The sequence below is a fragment of the Empidonax traillii genome, unplaced genomic scaffold (genome assembly GCF_003031625.1).
Source record: "Empidonax traillii isolate 1590-97213 ecotype Southwest subspecies unplaced genomic scaffold, ASM303162v1 scaffold81:size2596050, whole genome shotgun sequence".
NCBI classification, from domain to species: domain Eukaryota; kingdom Metazoa; phylum Chordata; class Aves; order Passeriformes; family Tyrannidae; genus Empidonax; species Empidonax traillii.
Window position 1 is genome coordinate 2,131,809 of NW_020955274.1, and position 8,737 is coordinate 2,140,545.

General features: G+C 38.2%; 1 long non-coding RNA gene across 1 annotated transcript; it reads right to left on the reverse strand.

Moving 5' to 3' along the window:
* LOC114056106 lies at positions 1–7,877 on the reverse strand. The gene is made up of 3 exons (XR_003570912.1): positions 7,821–7,877; positions 3,713–3,772; positions 1–43 (listed from the first exon to the last, which is right to left on the reverse strand). It is a non-coding gene; the product is annotated as an uncharacterized LOC114056106 (long non-coding RNA).
* Between the last annotated feature and the right edge of the window lie 860 nt (positions 7,878–8,737).

Genomic DNA, 8,737 nt, shown 5'->3' on the forward strand with positions numbered 1-8,737 from the left:
CTGGTGGACAGTGGCTCCATAAGAGAGGAAAATATATTCCTCTCTACATGTGAGAAGAGAGAAGAATTGCTACAGTGAGCTTTTTCCTGTATATACTGAGAACTCCTGAATTTGCCTCTTGGGGATTGTTATGTCTATGTGTTTTGCCAGAGTAGAACTGAGAGACAGAAGGAGGAAAATGGCCTTTTCTTTGTAGTTAGGTTTTGGCTTTTGGTTCAATTACTTTCCTGCTATGGGTTTTAGTTCTTTGGGAGAATTCTTGTGTGAACTGATGAGTTTTGCTGAAGCTGCTGGGGATAGGAGAAGCTGGGCATACTTACTGTGGGAGTACACCTTGAAAAGTTACGGTATACCCGTGCAACACTTGGCATGTTTTTACAGTCCTGTCTTGTTCACTGACATAAAACTGTTTCACAAATGAGTAAGTGGGAACTGATATGACAGAGAGGCATTTGTGTAATGTATATTGGCATTCCCATATTGGCATATGGGAAACTAAATCCAGGGAGTGCTGCCAAAATTATTCTGAAGTGTTTTACTCACCTTGTAGAGTGGGAGTGCTATAGTGTTTGTTTTTCCTTCTTGTTTCATGTGAATTTTAAGATGGATAATTTTAAGAGATCATCTTAAAATTTAAGGTAGCTGTCTTAAAATTACACTTTCTGGTAAAAACAATATGTAAAAATGAGGGGGGTTAAAAGGTTTTGATGGTGAAAAGATATATGGGGATGAAGAGACTGATTTGTCTTTCTTTTCCAAGTTTTCCTGTCTTTATCCTTTTGTGCAGTTTTATCAAACTCTGCCTCAAAAAAAAAAAAAATCAAAGTCTTATGAGTTTTTACATAAAGACACGGTAAAAAGATAATCTTAACTTTTTGAATGACTTATCAGGGACTGAAGGTCATGTATTCTCTTCTTTATATTTGAAATTAAAAGATCATTAGATAACTGAAGATAGGATTGGGTTTGTGAGGGTTTTTTCCCCCTTGTATCTGTTCAGAAAGAGGTAATATCAGTCAGGGATGGTATTTGCTGACAGTGTAGCAGATAATTTTATACATTTACTAGTAAAAGAGAGAGAAACTACATTATTAATCTGTCCAATCCAAACATTCGGCCATCTGGAAAGTGGGAACTTTTCCATTTGTTAGAATCAGAATCCACTTGAGAAATTTTGATATAATGTTGCAATTTAGACTATAAAAGCCAAGGATTAGGATTAACCAACAAGATAGCAGAGGTTATTTGTCTCCTATTAACATATTTTTTTTACATGTTATTGAAAATTGTCAATGTTGTGACTATGTCTTTCACCTCAGAGCCCTATCTGACAGGAAAAAGGATTTTGTATCAAGTGAGCTGATAGAAGGTTGGTGAAAGGATAAGATACAGGGAAACTTAGTAATAATATAAATTAGTTGCATATATAAACAACATCCCTCTCACTTTAATGCAATCGGCCTCCATTTCAAGATGAATTCAGGACAAGCATGAATGTCTCATTAGGACTCTCAGTTGCTGTAATTCAGGACATACCCTTATTGTGTAAAAATCGGTGGAGGTGGAGAAACCTCCCTGAGAGATAACGTTGAGATCGACCTGTGTCACGGCTTCTGCCCCTGAATTCTTGGGAAATCTGGTCAAGGGTGAGAGTATGTGAAGTAGGAGAAGATGAATGGGTATGATGCTGAACTCAGTGGGCACTTTGCCCTCCTAAAGGTGATGTGCCAGTTCTGCCTATTCCCTGCTGGCTCCTAGCTGTCCTTGTTGCTGGAAATATGGGGCATTTTCTTTGCAGATCCTACTGGCAATCTAGGGGGAAGCCAGGGGGCTTCTGCATCCTCCAGACTGCCACGTATCAGTTGTTTCCGGCCAACAAAATAATCCTTCTGAGTTTAGGAAGAAGGTCTTAACTGGCTGATCTTTTGGTGTAATGCTTCAATATGGTTATGATCACATTCAGTACTTCAATGTGGTGTATTTACTGCAAGAATAACATTATTGAGGACAATTTTTCCACCAAATCACATATATCCAAGAATGAGAGGAGGGAATGAGTCAGGAGTCTGGTTTTAAAAATAATCTGGCAGTTTTCTAAAGCTACCCGGCTATTGCTTTTCATACATAAAGCTGAAAAATATCTGAGGTATTTGGGTTTGGCATGCTGGTCTCAAACTTTAGTTGCTCAGAATATTTTATTTGCAGAAAAACAGTGGGGAGGAAAGAACTCTCCCCAGACACGTGCCAATTGACAGGATATAAATCAATTTGTAAGTGTGCTGTCGTGGTTCTCCCTTCAAAATAAAACCAGTTCCTTGTGCTTGGGACAATAGTTTAGTGTTAAATTATGTGCTGCAATCTGGAAGGCAAGTGCTTCTATAAACTGTCAATGTATCTCATAAGCCAGCTGTAAGGTCTTACAGAGCACAGTTGCCTGTGCCAAACCTTGTTAAGGCCACAGAAGGTCTTTGCTGTAAGATAAGCACAGAAGGGAGCAACTCGATGGTGCTAAATCCAGGCCTGGCTGAGGCAAGGTCTGGTCGGCACATCCTGGGTAACACATCCAGATGACAATTCCCACAGTGGCAAACTATGTAAAGAAGCAACTGCTCATACACATGTCGCCGGTCAAACAAAGATCACCCCAACTTATGGGACAAACAGCATCTTCGACCACCAATAACCACTGAAGCCCCTGCCCAAATATGCTTCCGTGGATACCTGGAACTCGGACCTGTGGGCTAAGCCACCACAGTGGGAACTTGAAATAAGGTAAAGGTGGTTGTTATCTCAGACATAGAGGTTAACAAAGCTGGGGAGGGAGAAGAATATATCAATTATCCTTGATAATGGACAAAAGGAGTGCAGAATTCATGGGCCACAAGGAAAGCCGACTCAGCAACTGTGCTGAAATCAGCTCTGATTGGGTAAAAGGTAATTCCAGCAGGGGGAGATCACGGCCACTGACTTATGGACCACCAACACAAGAAATCCCCTAGTTAAAAAGAAGAGAAAGACTAAACATGCAGACTAATTAGCATTGGAGGCAAGGAAATCATTTAACCAAGAGCATAAGAGAACTGTGTAGCCAATGAGCATTAATTCCTTTGTTTGCTAAAATATAAAAATGGTAAAAAGTTTTGAACTGCCTCAGGACCCCCACATCTCTTCAACCTTTTCAATCAAAAAAGTGATGGAGAAGTTGAGGTGTAGACTTTATGAATGTTCTTATATCTGAAAGTATTTCAATTATTTAAAATATATTCAGAAGTTGAGGGAAAAAAGTAATTGAATTATATAGGCTATTTCTAGAGAATTATATAGGCTATTTCTAGAGAAAAATCTATCATTTACGATAAAACTGGTGTCTGAACTGAGTATTTCAAAAGCAGAAGGGTATTATGTTATATAAATGTGAAGCCTAAATTAATGTTTAGAAAGCTGCATTTTTTTTTCTGCCTAGCATTAAATCAGAGCTCAATTCTACTAAATGATTGTTTGTGCTTTCTGAAGGAGTTAGATTGGAGCCCAAGACAATAATGAAGAAAGAACTGAAATATCAGGCTTAAAAGGCCAGTAACAACCAAGAAATCTTTCCAGAGGTGCAAAGTTGTGCATGTTCTTTTGCAATGCATTTAATTTAAACACTGTTAAAAAATGATTCAGTTAAGTGAAATACAGCTTAGACACCCAAGTAAATGCTACTACTTACCTTCTGTGGAAGGAACTTTTCGACATGATATGGTCACTAAACCACACTGGAAACAGAGATCTGAAAATGTGATAAATTTTTTTAAATCCAGATTTCAAAATTAAATATTCCTCCTCCTACAGCTGTAGCTAGAAGCCATGAATTAAAAGTTTTAAAAGCTTAAATCATCTCCTGATCGCTAGAACTGACCCTTTTCCATCAGTCTGGATGACTATGAGAAATGTAAAACTTGTTCTGTAGTTGCCCATACTGCTACGTCTTCTATGAGAAAACCAGGAGATTTCAGTCCTTGTGTCTAAACCCTTCATGAACTTCTTCAATTTAAATTTAAACTTTCAGATGCCTTGGGGGAACCTGTCCTGTAGAGGTTTTAAGTACCTGCCTTTCTGAAGATCATGCTATTTTGAGGCATCAGAAGCTGAGGACTGAGAAATGGCTAGTCATTTTGAAAAGGTAGGCCTAATATTTTAAATCAGAAATTATTTGCTGTAGGAAATATATTTATAGTATGTCAGCAGAGAAGAATTATTTTACTAACACCCTGTGGATGATACAAATATCCCTTCCTTTAGTTTTCCAAAGTGTTTTAGAGTGGAGTGGAGTGTTTAAAGTGGAGTTTTATTTGCTAAGAACAGCTTTGAGTTGCACATCTGTTGTCTAAAACTTAGATCTAGTTCTACTATAAAAATTTTGTTGGTTTATGTCACTCATGGTTTGTTATTGGCAATAACAAGAAATTGCTTGTTTTTCTCAGGGAAGTGTCTCGTTTCTTGGCTTAGTTGTATGTAGAGATTTAACTTCAGGTTTGCCACATATATTTCTTGTGTTCTGCAGTTCCCACTAACTTTTATATCAACTGTTGAAACATTAATGCATTTAATATGAATTTCCTTCAAAAAATAATGATTTTTACAATTGTGTGTCTTTTAAAAATCATTTATTCAATTGCTTTTGTGCCTGGTTTATTTTAAGATACAATTTTTTGAAGCATCAGGAAAATGGTAACTGAAAAGCTAAAATGATGTTGCTTCAGTCTCCCATCTTGGTAGATCGTTTAGCAATATCCTAAATGTATATTTTTCAGTGACTCCTTGTAAAACTGTGCCTTGGTTTGTGGACTAGTGGCACAGTGTTGCCTTCCTTATTCACTGATCCTCTGTAGAAGTATTTACATTGTTCAGTGATTTGATGTGGTCTGCCAATGCATAATTATGAGGCAGAGAACTCTTACTGAGCCATTAAATGTTCCTACAACATCCTTTAAGTATCAGAATATCTTAGCCTAATTCTTCTAGGGAAGGACAGAGAAGGGCAATGCACCTATGGGCTTGCCAATATCCCTTTACGTTGGCGCTCCCTTGTCCCAAGGATACAGACAGCTGTAAATTCCACTTTTAACAATTGAGTATAGCATTTGGAGATATTCCCTTAAAAAGTTCTGCTCATGAATTTTGCAACAGCAAATTGAAATTTGCATTTTTATGGTTCTTTTATTCCGGGATATTTTGCCAAACTTGGTCAAAACTTTACATAGAAAAAGTCTCACACACTGACTGTGTGATGACTTTGCAAACAGAATCACACCTTTTCTATCCCAGACAACATCTCTTTGTGTTCTTTCATTTACAGATACACAGGTTACAGTGAGAGTAAATATGTGATGTTTGAAGCATGGCCTTGGAGATCATGGTGGTATGTAGCATGTAGCTGAAGAGAACCCTTTCTGTTTTTTAATTTTACTGAAGACATTTTTGCTTTTTAACAGGTTACATCACTGCCAGAGGAGGAAACGATCTTAGTGATGTTAGTGAGAGATTATCCAATTACATCAGAGGGTCAGGATTCTCAAGGTATGTGAAAGATATTAATTGCATTCTTTGCTGTAATGTAATTCTGCATAGCTGGGAAATATATTTCATATAAAGAAAACTGGAAGCCAGATACTGGATAAAAGAATAAAGGTAATTGTGGTTTCATGCAGATTTGTCTTCTGCACTGCATTAATAATCAGTGTTTAACCAATTGGTAGCCAGCTGGCATAGTCAGAGATACAGGTATTTAATGCCATGCCCCATATACAGCAGCAGAAGCAACAGAGTGGAGAAATTTTGAAGTTGTGTTACCCTAGGAAAACATGGCAGGCTAGCTGCTGGGGAGGTCTCAGAGGAGAGCTGCCTGATTCATTAGGGATTTGCTTTCAGATTCCTTATAGATCCCACTCCTTTTCCAAGTTCCTTGGCCTAACACAATTAACTGCCTTCTTTTTACTTGTGTAGCAGTAGAAAAACCCTCTAATGTTTTGGATCTGGAGATAAGAGGAAATATTTAGGAATAATTTCTAACATACTAAGAGGAATCATTTGTGATAAATTCTGGTCTCTTGTGTCTCTTTGTCTTGAACTGCTTTGAGTGCAATGGCACGCCTTGTAGGAAGTACATCTGGACTAAGACAGTTATTGTTATAGAGAAGTCACCATAATCCTTGCTAATGACCCAAAGTATCTTTAAACAATGATTTATTACTAGTGTGACCTTGCATCCATTCAATCACTGTGTAATTTTCTTGGGTAACCTGAAAAACCTTGTGTTCATCTGGCCACATACCAGTGAGAGAATAACTTGCACTTATCTGAAAGTGTATGATTTTGAAACCACTGCATTTCTTTAGGCAAAAGAGGGCAATGGATCAAACTTGAGTTTTTTTGTGTAAGATCACAAGCTGGGCCAAGGTACCTGAGCCTCTTCACACAGAAAGGCTTCTGATGGCTATGGAGCTACAACTTAGTTTTCAAGTGCATAATTACAATAAAAATGAAAATTCCAAAAAGGGTCTTAAAATTTGAATATATTCTCACAAGGCTTGAGCTTCTTAAATAGAAATAAGTAATTAAGGGGTATTGCAGTTTAACCCCAGCCAGCAACTAAGTACAACGCATCTGCTTACTCAGTTCCCCCGCCCCCTGGTCGGATGTGAAGCAAAACTGGGAAAAAGGTAAACTCTTGTGTTGACATAGGAACAGTTTAATGATTTAAACAAAATAAAATACATTACTACTACTACTATTACTTTTGATGGAAAAGAGAGAGAGAGTGGTGAATAAAATCCCAGAGAAACAAGTGATGCACACTACAGTTGCTCACCACCTGCCAAATGATGCCCAGCCACTCACCAAGCAGCTCAGCAGCTCCTGGCAAGCTCCCTCCAGTTTATATACTGGGCATGATGTTCTGTGGTGTGGAATACCCTTTTGGTCGGTTGGATTAACTGTCCTAGCTATGTTCTCTGCCAGCTGCTTGTGCACTTCTTCACTGGCAGAGCATGGGAAGCTGAAAAGTCCTCTAATTAGGGTAAACACTCTTAGCAAGTAAGTGTTTTATCAACATTATTCTCATAGTGAATCCAAAGCACAACAATGTACCAGCTACTAAGAAAAATTTAACTCTATCCCAACCAAAACCAGGACAAGATGCTTCTGAAAAGTTAAATGTGGTTAAGGCTTTATTATACATATCTTTCGTTCAGGTTGTTGAACTCAAAGGCTCAGATGGGCTTATGTGCAGGGATACGAAGTTGCTATGTATGAGAGAGGGAAATGAGAGCTACTAAGGTAAGACTGATGTCCAGTAGCAAGACTGATACCTGCTGTCTTCATAGGTCACATGTTACAGTTCTTTTGTGCATGTTACAGTACCCAGGCAGCAGCACTGGGGAAACTGGTCGTCTGAGCTCAGTGCAGCGCTGAGTTTTTCTGTGGAAACATTGTCCATCTTTGTAAATAAGCACGGGAAGATAATGTAACAGAGAACAAAAATATACCTGTGATATGATTCTCCAGAATGTAGTATGACATAAGGTAGGATCTGTGCCCCGCTCCACTTCACAACAGCTTCCTAATGTTTAATGTCAAAGCAGACTGTAAATGAGCAACATAGTAAACGTTCACTCAAGAAACACCACTCCTACTTCCCAAGAGATGCAATTCATGCAGCCTCACTGTTGTATTTTCAGGTGGTCAGAAACCAGAGAAGGCAGGTCGAAGTCTACAGGAATAAAGCTACAGAAAAGAAAAATAACATGGGAAAGGGGAATAAGAAGCATTCTGAAAACCTCTGAAGGTCCTGTTTTCTCATTGACAAATGGCAGGGAAGGACAGGCAGTCAAACCAAAATGGAAAAAAATAGAAGGGGAAGTTAAAAATTAAGTTAAAAGAAGGAGTTGTCCATCCCCCTTGCTCCAAGGGTATTGAACTGAACTCACAATCTAGCTGAGATGTTGAAGCACATAAGGAAACTCCATTTTCTTAAAAATCTTTATGATACATTTGTTGTTCTCTCTTTTGAGTATTTCATCATAACAAATCTAGATATTAGTTTACTCTCACATTTTTTTTCCTAGTTGTAGGACTGAGGCTTGGAAATCTAGCACAAGAAAACCTTCCCTCTCTATGGGAGCAGCATTCCTTAAATCAAGATGCTAAAATACATCGGTAGTGACCAGTACTATAATACATTTTCTCACAGAGTCTGAAGAGTGAGCAGAGGGATTTTCTGCTTAATTCTGCAAGCTGGCCGGAGCATTGCTTGTACAGAGAGGGAGATGTATCCTTTGGAAACTGAAGTTAATAGATGTGCTGGTGGTATTAGGGAAACCATATGATCTCTAAGGAAGTTTGTAACACCATTGCCAGGAATATCTGATGTTTCCAAGAGCTGGTACAGCTATAACAATTTACTCTTGGGGCAGTCTGCCGAAAAATTCTTTTGATCTTTTAACAAGTCTATCAACCTCACTTAGTTTTCCTACAAACACATTGTTCCATTGCTAGGTTACAAAGGGAATTTCTCTCCCCTTAGCCCTTGTAGTACAGTACGCTTATTAGCTTGAAAATAAGCTGAGCCCTTGGGAAGATAATCAGTAGGTTTGAAATTAGTCAACACGTAAAAATTAATTTTACTTTTTTTTTCTTGCAGGGGTGGGTATAAATTAAGAGTAGTCTCGGATATTTTTCCATGGTTTTCACATAT